The sequence below is a fragment of the Micropterus salmoides genome, unplaced genomic scaffold, assembly GCF_014851395.1.
Source record: "Micropterus salmoides isolate LMB-PRFRI ecotype aquatic unplaced genomic scaffold, ASM1485139v1 Ms_hic_scaffold_2, whole genome shotgun sequence".
NCBI classification, from domain to species: domain Eukaryota; kingdom Metazoa; phylum Chordata; class Actinopteri; order Centrarchiformes; family Centrarchidae; genus Micropterus; species Micropterus salmoides.
Genome location: NW_024041150.1, coordinates 45,688,078 through 45,707,302, shown reverse-complemented (window position 1 = coordinate 45,707,302; position 19,225 = coordinate 45,688,078). Strand labels below are relative to the sequence as shown.

At 39.8% G+C, this 19,225-nt stretch overlaps 1 long non-coding RNA gene across 1 annotated transcript; it reads left to right on the top strand.

Moving 5' to 3' along the window:
* The first annotated feature begins 1,287 nt into the window (after nucleotides 1-1,287).
* Nucleotides 1,288-5,402, top strand: LOC119911781. The gene is made up of 3 exons (XR_005446030.1): nucleotides 1,288-1,427; nucleotides 1,652-1,753; nucleotides 5,318-5,402. It is a non-coding gene; the product is annotated as an uncharacterized LOC119911781 (long non-coding RNA).
* The last annotated feature ends 13,823 nt before the right edge of the window (nucleotides 5,403-19,225 follow it).

Genomic DNA, 19,225 nt, shown 5'->3' with positions numbered 1-19,225 from the left:
AAAAGAACAAATTATCTCTTCAGTTTTAATAGGGAACTCGCACGGTTTGTGCTCGGGCCCTAATTAATGTGTTTCCCTTGTCAATATTTGTATAAACTTTATTGAATGTGTGGTTTATAATGGACTGTGGTGCAGAAACAGTGACAGTGTTTCACATTTTTGGCTTACATTTTCCATATTGTCAGTGGCCAAGTCACAATAACATCTGGTTTTACTAAATAATTAAGTAAATATAATTTCTTAATATAATTATCTAAAGGAAACTTATTTCTTGTATCCTTCTCTCTGCCTTTTGGGCTGTGTCACCCATCGTAGCTGTCCTACGCTCTTTGACAGGGTAGGGGGCAGTGGTAGACTGGACAGATGGTTGTAATTCACAACCCTCACCACTAGATGCCACTAAAACTTACACACTGAACCTTTAAAGAACTTAACTGGTGCATAGTGTGTATTTGACCAATGGAATTTGTCCCTTCATGTATGTTAAAGTTCAGATCCAAGAATCCAATTATTTCATTCACAGCTGGTTTCTATAAAGATGGCTCCCTCATCAGGACTGAGCCTACAGGTCACATGACCATCCACCATGTTAACAAGTCTGATGAAGGCCTCTACAAGTGTGACATCATGAATTCAACATGTTTCACGACAGCAGAGATGATTCATAATGTGACAACATTTCTAACTTTGCAATTTGCAAAGAAACAAGTGGGAAATCTGTCAGAGTTCAACCCACCGTTTGATTTTAACTCTACCTAAACCAGATGGACAGAGATTATGAATTCACTTCTGGTTGTCTTCTGTTAGTGTTGTGTCATAAGACCTAATCATGTGTATGACGTGGGAGGAACGGGTTGTCTCAGTGAGTGATTCGTTAATTTTCACACATGCGTGACGGATTTTGGACTCTTACGTTCACTCGTCACAGAACAGCTGCATGAGCTCCGTCAGCACAGGAAACAGAACTGATTAGTTCACGACTTTCAACTGTGGGTCTGTTTGAGGGCTGCAGCACCGCAATAACCAGCCTAGTTCAAATTAACGAAATTAACGAAACAACTCGAAAAAAGATTAGTTCATTTTAATGAACAAGATTTTAATGAACGAGTCTGTCAAAAGAGTCGAACTTGCCATCACTACTTTCTGTTGGCATGTTGTTGAATGAAGTATCCATTTATTTGATTTTCTGTGTCTTTAATTATAATTTGATGTTCATTTTAGAGAAACCCCCCACTTTAAGTCCTCCTTCAACCACCTCGCCTCCTGGTTCCTCCTCCTCATCCTCACCACCACTACTTCTGAGTCCTCCTCTCGTCCTCTCTCTGTGTTATCATCTGCTGTTCTATCATTCTTTGTTCTGGTTCTCCTGTGTGAACTGGTTCTACTGGTTCTACTGGTGAGACGATGCATGCATATGAAACCTAAAGGTTAGACACAGTTTTTTATGTTTGCACATTTAATGTCACATTTTACTGTTGACAAGTTACAAACTGTCTCTTTAAGTCAGACGTCCATTTGGATTCTCATTAATCACATTGCTGTTGTTAATAAAACAATCTCACCACAGGGTCCATTTAGTGAGCTGTGGAGCTTTTGATCAAATCACATGACCTTCCCTGATTTAAATTTCTGCTCCTTTTGGTTCATTCAGCTGCTGAAGAAGAAGCTGGCGATGATGACATCACAGAGGACATCACATACAGTGATGTCAAAATATCGCGTGACCTACAGCAGCCAATCAGATGCAGCAGAGGTAATGATGTTTTATTGATTTTGTTTTTCGGGGACAGTGACTTTGTGTTCTTGTTCTTATGTCTTTGTGAGGACCAGTTTGAGTTTTAGACCTTGTTTGCATAAATTAGTACTTTGCATAAACTTGTTTTGTTTTGTGTCATATTTGATACATTCGAAATTGATTGCAATTGCAATGTATTTCTCACAACACGTTTAAACATCCTCCTGCTTGTGGAGAGGATGGCAATGATTAGGAAGTGAACCTTGGCAACATCCAACTATTCGATCATTTTTATACAACAGCAATACAAATTTCTCAATTTCTACTCTAAACATACCTCATGACGTCAATCTTAAACCTTTTTTATTTTACTTCAATAATCAAAATTGTATGTCGCTTAATGAATGCATAATGAATGAAATGCAATACCGTATACCTTATAAATGGCTGTATCTAATTTTACTATAAAATAGGTTTTGAAATATAGCGACCAGTGTAGTCCGGTCCACTATATTTAGCGCCCCTAGTGGCAGTGACTGGTCTGTGTTAGTAACTATTTTGGTTATGGTCTCTGGGTAAGTGTGACAACATTTTTCACTGTATTCAGAATTTTTACAATTGATTTAAGGAGAAAATAATCAACAGATTGATCCATAATGAAACTTTTTATTTTATTTATTTATTATTATTTATTAATTATTTCTGAGACAAAATAATTCAACCTCAACCAAGTACATTAATGCATGAGTAATAATAATCTACTGTATATAATAATAATAATAATGATAATAATAATAATAATAATAATAATAATAATAATAATAATAATAATATTATAAAAGTCATTGGGGACAGAGTACTTTTACTTTTAATAGTACATTTTTCTGATTATTTAGTTCAATTCAGTTTAGTGTCCTTTATTGGCATGAATATTTCAGTCAAACAATGTTGCCAAGGAAGTTTCAAAATCAAAAAGTTTACATTTGAATATGACATGACAAGATTAATCCAATCAAGACTGTTCAATTTAGCAGCACAAAAAATAACAAATACAGATAGAACGTAAATTAAAAATAAAAGTGAACAAGATGTAACCTGCCATGCAGCCAACGTTAAGAGCCACAGTCACTCGCTGTCCCTCAGCTTGTGACACAGGGACACATACTTGGTGGCAAGGTTTGCCGGATGTCCTCCTAGGACTATTCTTATTTCTAATTTATTGTTATCTTCAAGTTCTTTGAAATCCGGTATTAATAGATTTCTCAATTTCTCAAAATATTGCACTTTTATGCCTCTATATTTATCACATTTCAGGAGAAAATTTGTCTCTAGCCGTGTTTCCATAAAGGTTTTTTTATGCGCATTTTGAAGTATCGCATTAGAAAAGGTTGATGGAAAAGGCAAAAAAGATTTTACGCTCGCTTAAGGTGGTTTTTGCCTTTGTCGAAAAATAGTTAATGCGCTAAATGGGAGATGGAAACACTTTTGCCGAATAAGTTCTGACGTTATGAACTTGTAACTCACGTCTGATCAGCTGTTTCTGCTGTCGGCGCCGGATATCCCCATAACGTGCGGAGAAATGGCTGGAAGCAGTTTGCCTGCTTGAAACACATTCGTGAGGACCTCTCTCCATTTTTCTAAGATCAGTGACTGGTTTTGTTTCTGGTTTGGAGACCATACGTCTTGTTTATTACAGCCACGTGTAACGTCAACTACTGATGTAACTCCGCTTGCCGAACCCTGGTTTATTGGCTCCAAACCAGCTGATGGAAACTCACATATTTCGCATATACTGTTTTTATTTTCTTTTTTGCGACATTTCAAAAGTATCTTAAAATTCGCATGACAATTATACTGAAACATGGCTTCTGTCTCCACCTCACGTGTTGTACAGTGCTCACATACTCTATATTCTTTAGGTAACCAGCAGTGTTTATGTTTATTATTATTATTTAAACTGCAGGGTCACTGAGGCTGTATTTGGTAAGAACCCGCCTCTCTGACAGCAGAGAGATGTTCAGCCATTTCATAATCTCTGTTTAGGGCCAGATAACATATAGTTTGTTGTTTTTTTTGTCTCTTCCTCCCAAACTCCCAAGTATTTTTGCTTTTAGTGATCATTTGGTTTACTCTAATCTGTGTTGTAAAGCAGTGCCGGCTTGATAAAGGTTTGTGTGACATGTTTCAGGATTTTTTAGTCTCAGGACTAGCTGGCATAAGGGACTGTTTTTTGGGGGTTCAGCTCTTGGGTTTTTGAAGAGAGTCTTAGGGACTTGATCTGAGGTGCATCAGAATGTTTTGCGCTCGTTTTTGGGTTATCTGTTATCAGTGGAAACCGCCCTAATTCTGCTCTACATGCATTTGTCTTTGAATGCGTCGGGTGTTTCTACACATGGGGTGGCGACGGTGCAGTGGATAAGACATGTGCCTTCAGTGTGAGAGTCCCGGGTTCAAATCTCACTGACACACCCACCAATCTATATACTTAACCCCTAGTTGCTCCAGAGGCGTGCGACCTCTGACATGTAAGCAATAGTTGCTTTGGATAAAAGTGTCAGTTAAATCTGCATGTAGGGTCTCAATGGGATTCTTCTCCCATCTGTTGTAGTTTTTTATATATTATACTGGATCTGAATACTTCCTCCAGCCTATTGCACAAAATGTTACTGTTTGTGCAATAGGCTGTTTATGTTTTTGTTTATAAATGTCTCAACTATTTAATAGCGGCGTTATGTAATTACTGATTTCTTGACAGAGCACTGGTGTCCTGCAGTTTGTGTTAAATCGAATTGGGATGGTTACTTGAAACTAAGTGAATATGGCTCAGCCCCACCTAGAATATGTTTCACCAGCTGCCACTGAGTCTCATTTATATTCCTGAGTTGCTGCAGATCAGTGATTTTCTCTCTTAATTAAGTTCATGAAGTTTGTTTCTGCAAAAGCACAAAAGGAGAAAAAAAGTCACAACTTGTTCGTGTTTATATTTAAGAGACACCAATATTTTACATGTATCTTAATATTTCAATCAGAATATTGACTCACATTTAGAATTCACTTTAAAAAGTTAATTTAGCAGTTTGTGTGACGTCCTGACATCAAGTTCAAGGTAATTTATTGTTATTTGTCAACATACTGAGTATTCAAGTGAACAAAAGGGTTTCTCACAGTCCAAGGTGCTAAAAACAAAATAGTCAACTTGTTCTGCATGTGCTTAACATGTTGACTCTTATCTTGATAAAAGCCAGCAGCTCTGGGGCCGTTGCGTTTTCCGACTCAGATAAATCAGCTTCACTTGTGTTTGGTCTATTTTCAGCTTTCACAGCAGCAGCAGTGTGAACAAGAAAGAAATCAAATGTAAAATGTACTTCAGTATAATCGGTCTGGATTCTGCTATGTCCTGATATTTGCTGCCATGCTGATACATTTTCTATGGTGTCCTATTCTAATACTGTACAAAATAATATTATTATTGATTATAATAGGAACATAATAAGCTGAATACTTTTTGTATGATGACTACTGCAGTAGCAGCAGTAACTATACTAACAGCACTGTTATCAGCTGTGTGTATTTTATTTTCAGAGAGTGATCCAGCTGCAGTCTGCTCAGCAGTGACAGGACCAGAAGACATCAGTAATGGACAAATAGTGCTGAAAGACGTCAAATCAAACAGCACGAGGGTACAGCTGCTCTTTGTTTCCGTCATGAACCAACACTTGAAAAATCTGTTAGAGAAGAATACAGGAGAGTTTTTGTTGTTTTCACAGTCCAAAGAAATGTAGGATGTACTTTAGTTGTTGTAGACACATGGTGATACCTACTGTTGTGGTTCCTGGCAGCAGTATGTTTGCATGTTCCACTAGAGATAACAGAAGGTGGTGAGGGATCAAGCCTGACAGCAGGACAGGATCATTTAATTATACAGCACTTTTAAAAAGGCTTTATAAAATGGAGATCCCTCACTGGCTTCCCACTACTATGAAACTGATGAGGTTTGTTGAAATACATGACCAAGCCAGAGAGAGACATCTGTCAAACATCTGATCTCTGCAGTTGTATTCAGGAACTTTACCCCTGCAACATCTGTGTGCTATTTTAAAGCACCTTTTTACCCTGAATCAAGTCTGACAGGCAGAACTTCACCCACTTTATTGATTTATATGGTAACTTTGAACTGTCATGTTCTAGATCATTCATTTCGATTGTTGTTGAAAGTTAGAAATGAAAGTGTACTCAAATTTTTTTTGGCACAGCCACCTTAATAAAATTGATTACCACCCCAGTGGTGAGGGACATTTGATAAGATGCTATATACTGTATATAATATGTATCGCCTGGGTTTGAGTTAAAAGGTGAACAGCAGCATACAAGTGTTCTCATATTAGGTGGTGACAGCCTCTGATGGTTAGTATAAGAGAGGCCTCCGATTCGTCCATGTGCATGGCTGTCATGTTTCTACAATTGTGAGTGGTTAAGGGGCGGGGCTAACGGTCAGCCTGCTGCAGGGAGTGTGTTTCTGTAGCGTTAGCGACCAGCTGCAGAAGAAAGAAAAGTGTAATTTAATTAATAAACAGAGACAGTCAGTAGCCTGGCTAATATATAAGTTTGTCACACTGCTACACAGTTTTTGTGTTTTGTACTGTGTGTTCAGAGCTATTAGTCTGCAGATAGCAATAGGTTAACGTTACTTTGAATCGCTGTCCAACAGGCTCTCTATTGAGCCGCATAACAAACAGGTGGAGGCCCAGAACAGTCGGATCATAACGTTTATTAAACTCCACGCCCATAAATCTGTTGGGCATGCCGTCGAGACAGTGGCTGATTGTCAGAAATATCTATTATACTAGTATATTTCAACGTGCTCCCCATCTCCTTACAGTAGCCTACACATGGTGCGATATACAAAGATTCTGTAGTGGGAGCATTATTTGATAGGGGATATTAGTCGATCAGAATACGCTACCCCTGAAATGATGTTATAATATGCTTAAAAACCAGAAGATGTCAAAATACTGTGAGTTATACCTTTATGGGATTGGAAATGGGAACACATAAGGTAGCATTTTTCGATAGTGCAGAGCGGCTCGACAGACTCTGCTAGATTTGTGTATGGCTGTATGAAATGTGCCGAGCCACTCTTTCCGTTTGGATATCAGGATCTCTATGGAAAGCGGCGCTGAGAAAGAATCTGGATCCCTAAAACTTTGTATGTGCGCGTCGCTGTTGACTTCAGTGGTGTTGAGCTCACTGCTGAGGCTCCTTTGTTCTGAGCCTGGTTTGTGGTTTGTGGTACTATAACTGTCAATGTCACTGTCAATGCACTCCCCCCCCCCCCCTCTCTCTCTCTCTCTCTCGTTAAGTGTTTTGTGGAGCCAGGCTGTTTGTTGACACAGTAGCAAGAGAGAGTATTGCAGTTTTACTGGTATCTGTGTTTTGAAATGGTTTGTACGCCACCAATTTTTACATATAAATATGACACTGGTCATATCTGTGGTTCAAAAAATGGGATTTTTCAGGAATAACTATCTTGTTATCAGCAAGAATAACACCGAACTAATGAAATGGCATGGTAATAAATAATTACACAACTCTATACAGACACATATTATATATTTCAATTAAATTGTTATGATATAGTCTAATATGAAAGAAAAATATATTTGTCTTTCTATATATCTTGAGTAGGCTTGTCCCCAGTAAATGTTTTGTTCTTTGCAGTCAGTGCACTCCTAAAAGCAATATTTGTCTTTTTAAGGAAAAGGAAAACTTGTGCATTTGAAGAACAATTACACATGATAACACATTAAACAGGATTTTTATGGAAATCAAAATTTTAACTGAACTGGTTTTAGTCTATGGACATTAGACAATTAGTAACATTAACTGTAAAATAAGAAACCAAAGTATATCAGTCTGTGATTCCTTAATTCATATTTTTACATAGTTTTCAACTAATCTATACTGCAGAATAGAATTCCTAAAATCCAGTCATGGTTTTTGGTTTTAGTGCGCCACCCCAGGATTTCCACTGGCCCCATCTGGCCCTAGGAATATTTTCTAGGGGCGCCACTGCTCTGTGGTCATCCAGTTTACTGTTTTTTCAAAACACTTCAGCTGAACGTGGCTCTACACATGTTTCAGTGCAGGATTGTTAATTAAAAAATTAAAATTTACATTAATAAATTATAAATGTGCAGATTTACATATCTCTGGACATTGTGCTCACATACAATATATCTAAATATGTGGAAATTGTTTTCCTGTTGTGTTTTACTCAAAAATTATTGTTGATTTATTTGTTTTAATGTAAGAGAAGACAGACTCAGCAGACCAAAGATACTTGATTGTGCATCTGCATCTTTTGTTATACCTCAAACAACAGCAGCAACTTCCTCATGTTGATTCCTATGAACTGGGTTCTGACCTGACGCTGGTGGTTTCTCACTATAGTGTGGTCAGTTTTAACTGATGTGTCTATTTTCTGCCTTGTGCTGAAATGTGTGAACTTGTTTTCCCAGAAGCGAGAAGCTTTGTGGTACTTTCCAGTTATTTTTGGTCTTTTCAGCTGTCAACGCACTGCTGCCATTTATAATACCTACAAACATTTTTTCCTACATGTATTATTACATGTTTTGCAGTACTAGTAGTGCAAGCAGCAATAAATATATTAAATGGGCTATATGTAAGGTTTTTCAATGAAATTAATCAAATTTTCATTGTCTTATAGTCAACGGGCTCAAAACTCAATTAGAAATAAAGCACACGCCTGTTTTCTCCATTGCTTGCATCAGACACTATTGTGCTTTTAATGTGTTGTCTCCAGGTCGAGTTCGGCTCTTTGCACGCTCCCGAGCCACTCTCGCACCACAGCGACAACACGGCAGCTAACGCCTAGTGATGGCAAGTTCGAGTCTTTTGACAGAGTCGTTCATTCGAATTTCGTTCATTAAAATGAACTAATCTTTTTTTCAGTCATTCCATTTCGTTCATTTGAACTAGGCTGGTTATGGCGGCGCTGCAGCCCTCTAGTGCTGTTCTCAAACACGGAAGGCTGCCTAGCTTACTTTATTTGACAAAGTATAATGCACAAATTCACCTCTTGATTACTGAATCTCATCATTATATAAACCCCCCTGGGCCCACAACCAAATTAAAACCATGTTAAAACCACAGAAATATGTAATCACCACTACTCCGGCTAAATCCTTCCATTTTCACAATCTTTCCTGAGTAGTATACAACCAGACCAGCCACATAAAGGCTTATGTATAAACACACTCTTATTAAAATTCAACCAATTTAATAATAATCTGGATCAAGCCACCAAGAACTCCAGCACAGAGAAAGGAACACCTTCACCAGCCAGGAGCTGTGAAACAACAGCACGGCTCTGTTGGTAAATAAAAAGGAAAAGTTACGTTGCGTTCTGTGGCGGACCCGGATCAGCTGTTAGCTGTTTACAGAGCTAACGCTAACTTTGCTACATGGCTGTATTTTAATGTTTTAATAACCGGGTCTGTTTGTTTTGGAGAGGAGACTACTTCTGAGGTACAGGTGAAACAAAATAGAAAAATTAGCAAATCGTGCAAAAGTTCATTTATTTCAGTAATTCAACTTAAAAGGTGAAACAAATATATTATATAGACTCATTACATGCAAAGTGAGATATTTCAAGCCTTTATTTTATATAATTTTGATGATTATGGCTTACAGCTTATGAAAACCCCAAATTCAAAATAGAATATTGTGAAAAGGTTCAGTATTGTAGACTCAAAGTGTCGCACTCTAATCAGCTAATTAATCCAAAACACCTGCGAAGGGTTCCTGAGCCTTTAATTGGTCTCTCAGTCTGGTTCAGTGGAATTCACAATCATGGAGAAGACTGCTGACCTGACAGTTGTGCAGAAAACCATCATTGACACCCTCCACAAGGAGGGAAAGCCTCAAAAGGTAATTGAAAAAGAAGTTGGATGTTTTCAAAGTGCTGTATCGAGGCACATTAACAGAAAGTTAAGTGGAAGGGAAAAGTGTGGAAGAAAAAGGTGCACACAGCAGAGATGACCGTAGCCTGGAGAGGATTGTCAGGAAAAGGCCATTCAAATGTGTGGGGAGCTTCACAAGGACTGAGGCTGGAGTTACTGCATCAGAGCCACCACTCACAGACGGGTCCTGGACACGGGCTTCAAATGTCGTATTCCTCTTTTCAAGCCGCTCCTGAACAACAAACAACGTCAGAAGCTTCTTACCTGAGCTAAAGAAAAAAAGAACTGGTCTGTTTCTCAGTGGTCCAAAGTCCTCTTTTCTGATGAGAGCAAATTTTGCATCTCATTTGGAAACCAAGGTCCCAGAGTCTGGAGGAAGAATGGAGAGGCACACAATCCAAGATGCTTGAAGTCCAGTGTGAAGTTTCCACAGTCTGTGTTGGTTTGGGGAGCCACGTCATCTGCTGGTGTTGGTCCACTGTGCTTTATTAAGTCCAGAGTCAGCGCAGCCGTCTACCAGGACATTTTAGAGCACTTCAAGCTTCCTTCAGCAGACGAGCTTTATGGAGATGGTGACTTCATTTTCCAGCAGGACTTGGCACCTGCCCACACTGCCAAAAGTACCAAAACCTGGTTCAATGACCATGGGATTACTGTGCTTGATTGGCCAGCAAACTCGCCTGACCTGAACCCCACAGAGACTCTATGGGGCATTGCCAAGAGAAAGATGAAAGACATGAGACCGAACAATGCAGAAGAGCTGAAGGCCGCTATTGAAGCATCCTGGTCTTCCATAACACCTCAGCAGTGCCACAGGCTGATAGCATCCATGCCACGCCGCACTGAGGCAGTAATTCATGCAAGGGTCCCAAACCAAGTACTGAGTACATATGCATGATTATACTTTTCAGAGGGCTGACATTTCTGTATTTAAAATTTTCTTTTTCTATTGACTTCATGTAATTTTTTCTGAGATTTTGAATTTGGGGTTTTCATAAACTGTACACAATAATCATCGAAATTATATCAAATGAAGGCTTGAAATATCTCACTTTGCATGTAATGAGTCTATATATATATTAGTTTCACCTTTTAAGTTGAATTACTGAAATAAATGAACTTTTGCATAATATGCTAATTTTTCGAGTTTCACCTGTAATTCGGCTCCAGGTAGATCCCTGTCAGGGCTCTGACGTGGACCCAGAACAACTCTCATCAGCTGTTAGCTGTAAACACTAGCAGGACTAAAGTTACGGTGCGGCTGTGTTAAAACTATAACTTAGCACAACATCGCTGCGCTGTAATAACGTAATGCTTTATAAAATGTCACATAATTAACAAAATAGCTATATAATGTCAGTCCAGTGACATTAGTGAGAGCCGACCTGCCTCTCATTCTCCGGCGCTGGCAGTCACTCAGCCTGCCGAGTGAACGAAAGACTGAGTAAGACCCATGTGAGCGCTGAACGAGTCGTTCATTCCTGCTCCACAGTAGCTGTCACGTGACAAATGAACGACTCAAACAGACTCACAGTTGAGAGTCGTGAACTAATCAGTTCTGTTTCCTGTGCTCACGGAGCTCATGCAGCTGCCGTGTGACGAGTGAACTTAAGAGTCCAAGATCCTTCACGCATGCGTGAAAATGAACGAATCACTCACTGAGACAAGCCGTTCCTCCTGAGTCATACACACGATTAGGTCTTATGAACGAAACGTTCTTTGAAGGACACACTACGCCGACTCACAGCAAAACACAGGCTCTACGTAAAGATACAAAATAACAATAAAGGTTAAGACAAAACAGTGACAGGTACAGGGGCCGTGTGTTTTTAGAATTAGAGTAGGGATTATTGTTAGTCATATTTATTACTGACACAACCCTGTACGCAGGATAAGCGGTTGATTAATAGACCTACTGAGTCGGACTGTCACTTTACGATCACAGGTCCATCAGGAACCTAAACAGTATTATTTTCATCTTCCGTTATTGTCACAGGCATTTAGTCCCGTCAGGTTACAGCTGAATAAACAGGCCTTTAGCTATTTAAAATGAATAACAGGCTGAATGAATGACAAAATTCATTAAGGAAATTCCAGTCTGCTAAATGATGAATGAACAATGCTCTATAAAATGTAACGTTGTTGACGTATCGATCCTCCACTCCTACGTTTTAGAGCCAATCATGGTCCGCGTTGGCACGTGTTCATATTTCTAGCTGCACCCGATTAAATGGAGGCTCTGCCTTTATTTACCCGTTGCCATGGTGAATCGTAGAATCGGAGCTCAATTGATGATGTCTTTTTTTCACCCCCACGCACGCGCTTCCATCAGGCTCAACATACTCAGAGTTGATTGAACTTATTCTGATCGGCCTTTCTGAAACGGAAAACTCTGAGTTTCACAGCTCAGAGTTCTTCAACCCAGAGTTCAGGTTTACACTCAGAGTTTGTTGAACCTGCTTTCTGAAACAGGGCCCTGGTCTTGTGTTTTCTGTTTAGCTCACTTTGTACCTGTCTCTCATGTATTATAGATTTAGCCCTGCGTCTTAGCTCCTAGTTCTGTGTCTTCATGTCTTAGTGTTTACATTTGGTCTGTGTACTTTGTTATATTGCCCTTGTCTGCTCTGTGTTCTCTTTAATCCATTTCATTGTTGGTTGTAGTTCTTGGTGATCTGTCTGCTTGTGTCTTTATTAGTTTATTTTTTATTCTTCTGATCTGTTATGTGTTCAGTAACCTGTGTCATGTCTGTTCTTCCAGTTATCACTCTGCATACCAGTCTCTCTGTTTTCCCTGCTCTCTCTCTGCCTGCCTGTGTCTCGTAGGCCTCATGTCCCTCACCTGTGTACCTCCTCCCAGTGTATAAATGGTGTTTCTGTTCATTCCCTGTCCGGTCATTGTCGCATTTATGCTCAGTCGATTGTCGTATGTTCTGCAAGTTGCTGCATTACCCGTTCTTTTTTTTTTTTTTTGATGTACCAGTTCCCTATATCCGTGAGTCTTTGTTCATGCCTGTTTGTCTTATCTCCTGGATTTAATACCCTTGAACTGAATCTCATCGCTCCAGTGTCATGCATTTGGGCTCTCACCTGCTTTGCGTACCCACCGACCCTGACACCGCCGCCCATCTGCCAACTGTGATCCATGTGGTGTGACCTTGGCCCTGATTCGCACATGTTTGCTGATCCTGTGGATTACTAAATCCATATCTTATAGACTCACACTGCATCTGTGGGCCGAGCTGGATTCAAACCAGCGGAACAGAAATCGCACGGGAGCGGGAGGTTAAAAAATATACTGCGGGTACTGCAGTAGCACTGATACGGAGTCAGCAAACGAAAACTCGTACCTAAGAAGTACCTAACTCCAATCGGCGACCTCGGGTATGGGTGGTGGACACACTGACGAGGGAGCTAAACACTGTGGTCTCTGATGTCATTTGCCAGTCTCCTAACGTATCGGGAGTGAGGTTTACTCACTGCACAGCCTCGCTGGTTTCCATCACACAGGTGTTTAGCATAGCCCAAACATTTGTGCCCTTTTTTTTACTCTGCCTGTCACAATGTTTGCGGGGAGTAGATACACATGTTGCGGGGATGGGCGGTAATGGTCATAAAATCAGCGGGAGCGGGATGAAGAAAACAGTCCACGCAGGTCTTTAGACTGAGCTACTGCTGCCCCAAACAACAGAAAACAACCAGCTGCAATGAAAGAACTGGCCATCCCTCCTTTGCCAACAACTGCGTATAGTACAAACACGGCTCCACAAGGAGGTTCGACAAGGGGGGCAGTGGTGTACTAGCCTCTCATCCCGCTGTCAGACATCGCAGCTGCCTCTGAAACCTGCAGCGCTCTGCCCTGGGCAGTGAGGCGTCGGAGGGATGTCTTTGAGAAAACAGCGAAAGGGGCCGGTGTCTTGGCGAGGCTCTTGCCATGGATAGCGAGCACTAAGTGAGATGAGATTTTCAGGGCAATCTTTTTGTTGGTTTAGTGGTCATGGCTTAGTGGAGTGAGATGCGAAAGCTTTCACATTGAATGTTTAATTGTTACCAACTGCTACATAACAACATTCATAACATATAAAACGATGTAGTATGCTTTCTGAACAGAACCTGTGTTTTATAGTGTATTAGTATATATTATTTTATTTACTAGATATATTAGTATGCTGACTTTTTTAGCTTAATCGGCCATGACCAGTGTCCGGTGGGCCGAGCAGCGTCAAATGTTTTGCAGTGTTTTTTCTGCACACATGTAAAAGACACGGACACGTGGATATTTTAAAAGCACGGACCAGGTAAAGCAACAGTGCAGACAGGACTCCTGTAACCTGCTGCTCTTTTGGGGGAACATAAAGTTAAATGGACCCAGTCAGAAAAGCCAACTTTTTCCAATAAATTTTCCAATAAGAAAAGTTACAAAAATGTTTCTGTATGCTGTCAGTTATAATTCCTAGAAAGAAAGAAAGAAAATCGGAATCGGTAACATTGATCTGTTGTCTAAAACGATGTAGAAGAACTTTAAATTACATTTCATAATAAACACAACATACCTCAAATTACAAAATATGCTGCTAATAAAAACTAAATCACCAAGTACTGTTAGTTAGCTTAGTTTAATCTGATTTTTCCCACTCACTCTGAACGCACAGACCAGAAATATTATTTTTGCTTGTGATGCTACCAGTGACTTCCTGATTGCTCCTGATTGGATGGTGCTACAGATGTTTCCGAGCAACAGATTCAGATCACTAAAGTTTTTGCCAGCTGAGATGTTTCTTAAGTTTTACTGGTGCGACCTGATTCAGTGAATCTCTAGTTTGAAACTCTTGTTGGTTCCTGAGAACTGAGTGAAGCAGAGTTGTTGTCTGGTGAGAGTTTCTTTGTCTCCAACAGTTTCTCATGTTGTTTGAACTGTTTGTGTTTGTGTGTTCAGAGTTTCCAGCAGAGCCAGAGGTCGTCTACTCTTCACTGAGGTAGACCTTCACACCTTCACACCAGTCCAACCACTGATGTCCAGCTGGCCTGGAACTGGTCCCCAGAGCCCCTCACACCTCAGCACATCCACTTATTATGTTTCACTGTTAAAGATAAATTAGACTCAGGCAGCTACAGAGAGACAAACAGCTCAGATTTAGAGAATGATTTAACATTTGTGTTTTTAACTGAAATATCAGACATGAAAAAAATAAAACAGATTAATTGTTAAAATACTTACTATATATATATATTTAAAGGTTGTACGTTTGGTCCCATTTTCTATTAATTCTTGGGCAGATTTCCACATTCATAAATGTAAAATCAAGCAGTAAAAACCTCTCCTCCATGAGGATGTACATTATACCAATTTTATTTCTGTATCCAACAACACAAAGGCTGAGAAAACTTTCAACATATTGTCCTCTTTTATATCTTTCTATCTAGTATAGACTAACCCTGGCAAGTTTTGTTCTGTAAACTTCTTTATGTCCATGTATATTTATTCCTCTTTTTCCAAAGAGGTAAGGAGGGGAAAAAATCCTGAGTTTTCCGACACAACATGAACGCACCATCAGTCACCGCTCACCCCTCCCTTTCTAAGCGAGCAGGAGAAGCTACGGTGGTCGACGCGCTCTGTCGGCTCTTGTACTAAATAATATTAGTGGTCCTCCATTTCTAATAAACGAGTCGACTTCTTCTACAACTACTAACGTTACTTATTCTTCTTCTTCTTACGTAGTGGCGAAACACGCTCTGTAGAGCAGTTTGTCCGTTTGGGCTACCGTAGAAACATGGTGACGTCCATGTAAGGGAACCTGTGGTGTATGTAGATGTAAATGTCTCATTCTAAAGTAATAAAAATAACAGTTCATTATGTAAGGTCTTTATACACCACAGAAAACATAGTTTGGATCTTTGTGTTACATTTCTGTCAACAGAACCTGAGAAATTTTACACACCTTTAAAGCTCTGTAAGTGTTTCAGCAGCAACATGTTACCTGTTTCATTGTATTTTCATTCATATATTTCTACTGAACAGAATCTAATGATAACTAAGTTGTTTCGTGGTTAATGTAATAACTAACCTTACTGTTATTTATTTTTTATTAATTGTTTTTTCCTTCTTGTTGCCACGGCAACTTTTTTCTCTGCAGGATCAATAAACTTGGTCTCGTTCTTGTTTGTCTCCTGTGGTTCTGTGGGTTTCACAAAGCTGTCGGGTGGAAAATCAGACGTGTTCTGGTTCTGTGGCTCACCGACACTCACCTCTCTTCAGTGCAGATAGCTGAGAAGAAGAGTAATAATTAGTATAATAATAATTATTAATATTAATTAGGGCTGAACAATGTTTTCGAATTTTGTCAAAATTGCAGTATGGCCTACTGCAATTTTCAAATTGGATTTTTTAGTCGAAATGTGTGTCAAAATACCATTTTAAATTAAATCTTAAAGGGGCATTATGGAGTTTTCATGGCTCAATATCGGTGCGGTTTGAAGATTGCGACCAGGTGTGTGGCGGCATAACGTTAATTCACCTAAAACTAGTATCCGTAAACACTATGACATGCAGCCAATCACCATCGGCCACATCATCATACAAACATACAGCCAATCACGTTATGTGACATTACCAGAAGGCCCGTTCGGCCCCCTTGAACTTTTCAATCTTTTGCCACATTGCAGACATTTGTGAAGAACAACCAACAAGTGGGACACAATCATGAAGTGGAACGAAATTTATTGGATATTTCAAACTTTTTTAACAAATAAAAAACTGAAAAATTGGGCGTGCAAAATTATTCAGCCCCCTTAAGTTAATACTTTTTAGCGCCACCTTTTGCTGCGATTACAGCTGTAAGTCGCTTGGGGTACGTCTCTATCAGTTTTGCACATCGAGAGACTGAAATTTTTGCCCATTCATCCTTGCAAAACAGCTCGAGCTCAGTGAGGTTGGATGGAGAGCGTTTGTGAACAGCAGTTTTCAGTTCTTTCCACAGATTCTCGATTGGATTCAGGTCTGGACTTTGACTTGGCCATTCTAACACCTGGATATGTTTATTTGTGAACCATTCCAGTGTAGATTTTGCTTTATGTTGTGGATCATTGTCTCCGTCCCAGTCTCAGGTCTTTTGCAGACTCCATCAGGTTTTCTTCCAGAATGGTCCTGTATTTGGCTCCATCCATCTTCCCATCAATTTTAACCATCTTCCCTGTCCCTGCTGAAGAAAAGCAGGCCCAAACCATGATGCTGCCACCCCCATGTTTGACAGTGGGGATGGTGTGTTCAGGGTGATGAGCTGTGTTGCCTTTACGCCAAACATAACGTTTTGCATTGTTGCCGAAAAGTTCGATTTTGGTTTCATCTGACCAGAGCACCTTCTTCCACATGTTTGGTGTGTCTCCCAGGTGGCTTGTGGCAAACTTTAAACGAGACTTTTTATGGATATCTTTAAGAAATGGCTTTCTTCTTGCCACTCTTCCATAAAGGCCAGATTTGTGCAGTATACGACTGATTGTTGTCCTATGGACAGAGTCTCCCACCTCAGCTGTAGATCTCTGCAGTTCATCCAGAGTGATCATGGGCCTCTTGGCTGCATCTCTGATCAGTCTTCTCCTTGTATGAGCTGAAAGTTTAGAGGGACGGCCGGGTCTTCGTAGATTTGCAGTGGTCTGATACTCCTTCCATTTCAATATTATCGCTTGCACAGTGCTCCTTGGGATGTTTAAAGCTTGGGAAATATTTTTGCATCCAAATCCGGCTTTAAACTTCTCCACAACAGTATCTCGGACCTGCCTGGTGTGTTCCTTGTTCTTCATGATGCTCTCTGCGCTTTAAACGGACCTCTGAGACTGTCACATAGCAGGTGCATTTATACGGAGACTTGATTTCACACAGGTGGATTCTATTTATCATCATTAGTCATTTAGGTCAACATTGGATCATTCAGAGATCCTCACTGAACTTCTGGAGAGAGTTTGCTGCACTGAAAGTAAAGGGGCTGAATAATTTTGCACGCCTAATTTTTCAGTTTTTTATTTGTAAAAAAGTTTGAAATATCCAATAAATTTCGTTCCACTTCATAATTGTGTCCCACTTGTTGTTGATTCTTCACAAAAAAATTACAGTTTTATATCTTTATGTTTGAAGCCTGAAATGTGGCAAAAGGTCAAAAAGTTCAAGGGGGCCGAATACTTTCGCAAGGCACTGTAGCTGACGTGCTACATCATTAGCTCGCCTGCTGCTTTCACACTTTCCTGTGGTACACAGGATAGTAACATGGGTCACGTTAGTTGGTAAAGTAATGTGGAGAGCGATACAATTTTGCACTGGATAACTTTAGTGACTTTCTCTGTGTTTCTCCAGCTTTACTAATGCTCACTTTATTCTTACTCAACATCATCTGAACCTGTTTGGTCTGATGGGCTTCAGCACATAAACCTTTATTGTTGTTTTGTATCCTTACGTGAGGTCTGACTGCATGTCGTTAGCTGCCGTGTTGTCGTTCTAGTCTGAGAGAGCGCACAGAGCTGAATCCGACCCGGTGTCCCCACATTAAAAGCAGAATAGTGGCTGATGCAAGCAACGGACAGAACAGGCGTGTGCTTCATTTCTAAGTGAGTTTTGAGCCCACTGACAATAAGGCAATGAAAATTTGATTAATTAATGAGTAATTTCATTGAAAAACTTACATATAGCCCCTTTAAAGGTTCAGCGTGTAAGTTTTAGTGACTTCTAGCGTTGCAAATTGCTTCATTTGCTCTTAAGTCAGCTTGTGGAATTAACATGTATTTGATTAACATTATCAGAGTGTATAAACAACACAAAGACATCTAGTTCACTCTACATGGACAGCAAACTAACCGTTATAACCATATTACAAATTATATGTTTTCAAAATATGTATATACAACAAGTATATACGTCGTCTCCTGGAGAGAATATAAGCAGATTCACAGTCCGCTGTTGTATGACACCAAACATGTTTAATGTTACACCTCTCAGACTGTGACGGATTTCACAATTTCACTTTGTAAACAAAACAAGTTATCAGAACACTTCTATGCCAATTCTCTTCATTGCATCCATGTTTCCTTTTTCTTGTGTCTCAGTCCTACAGAAGATGTGAGAGAGAGGAAACAAGATGAGAGAGAGATGAAGTTTCTTTTCCTCTGAACCCTCATCTGATCACACGTCTGATGACGACTACCTCCCTCTGCCAGCTCAGTGGTACATTTATTCTGTCTTTGTGTTTTCTCTTTCAGTAAAAACCTGCATTATTCTGACTTAGTATATTTAAACTCAGTGGAGAAACAGTTTGTAAATGGACTGAAAGCACATGAGACATTGAAGATACCTCATGACTGGACATAATTAATATATTAATTAGTTTTATTACTAAACCCAAAAACATCCAGCACAGTTCAAAACAACATAGCACAGTTATGTGTTTTCTTCCTTCTCCTCTCCTGTGCTGTCTGCTCAGCTTGTGTTCAGACTGGTCTGCCACCTGGTGGTGTTCTGTCCGTACTG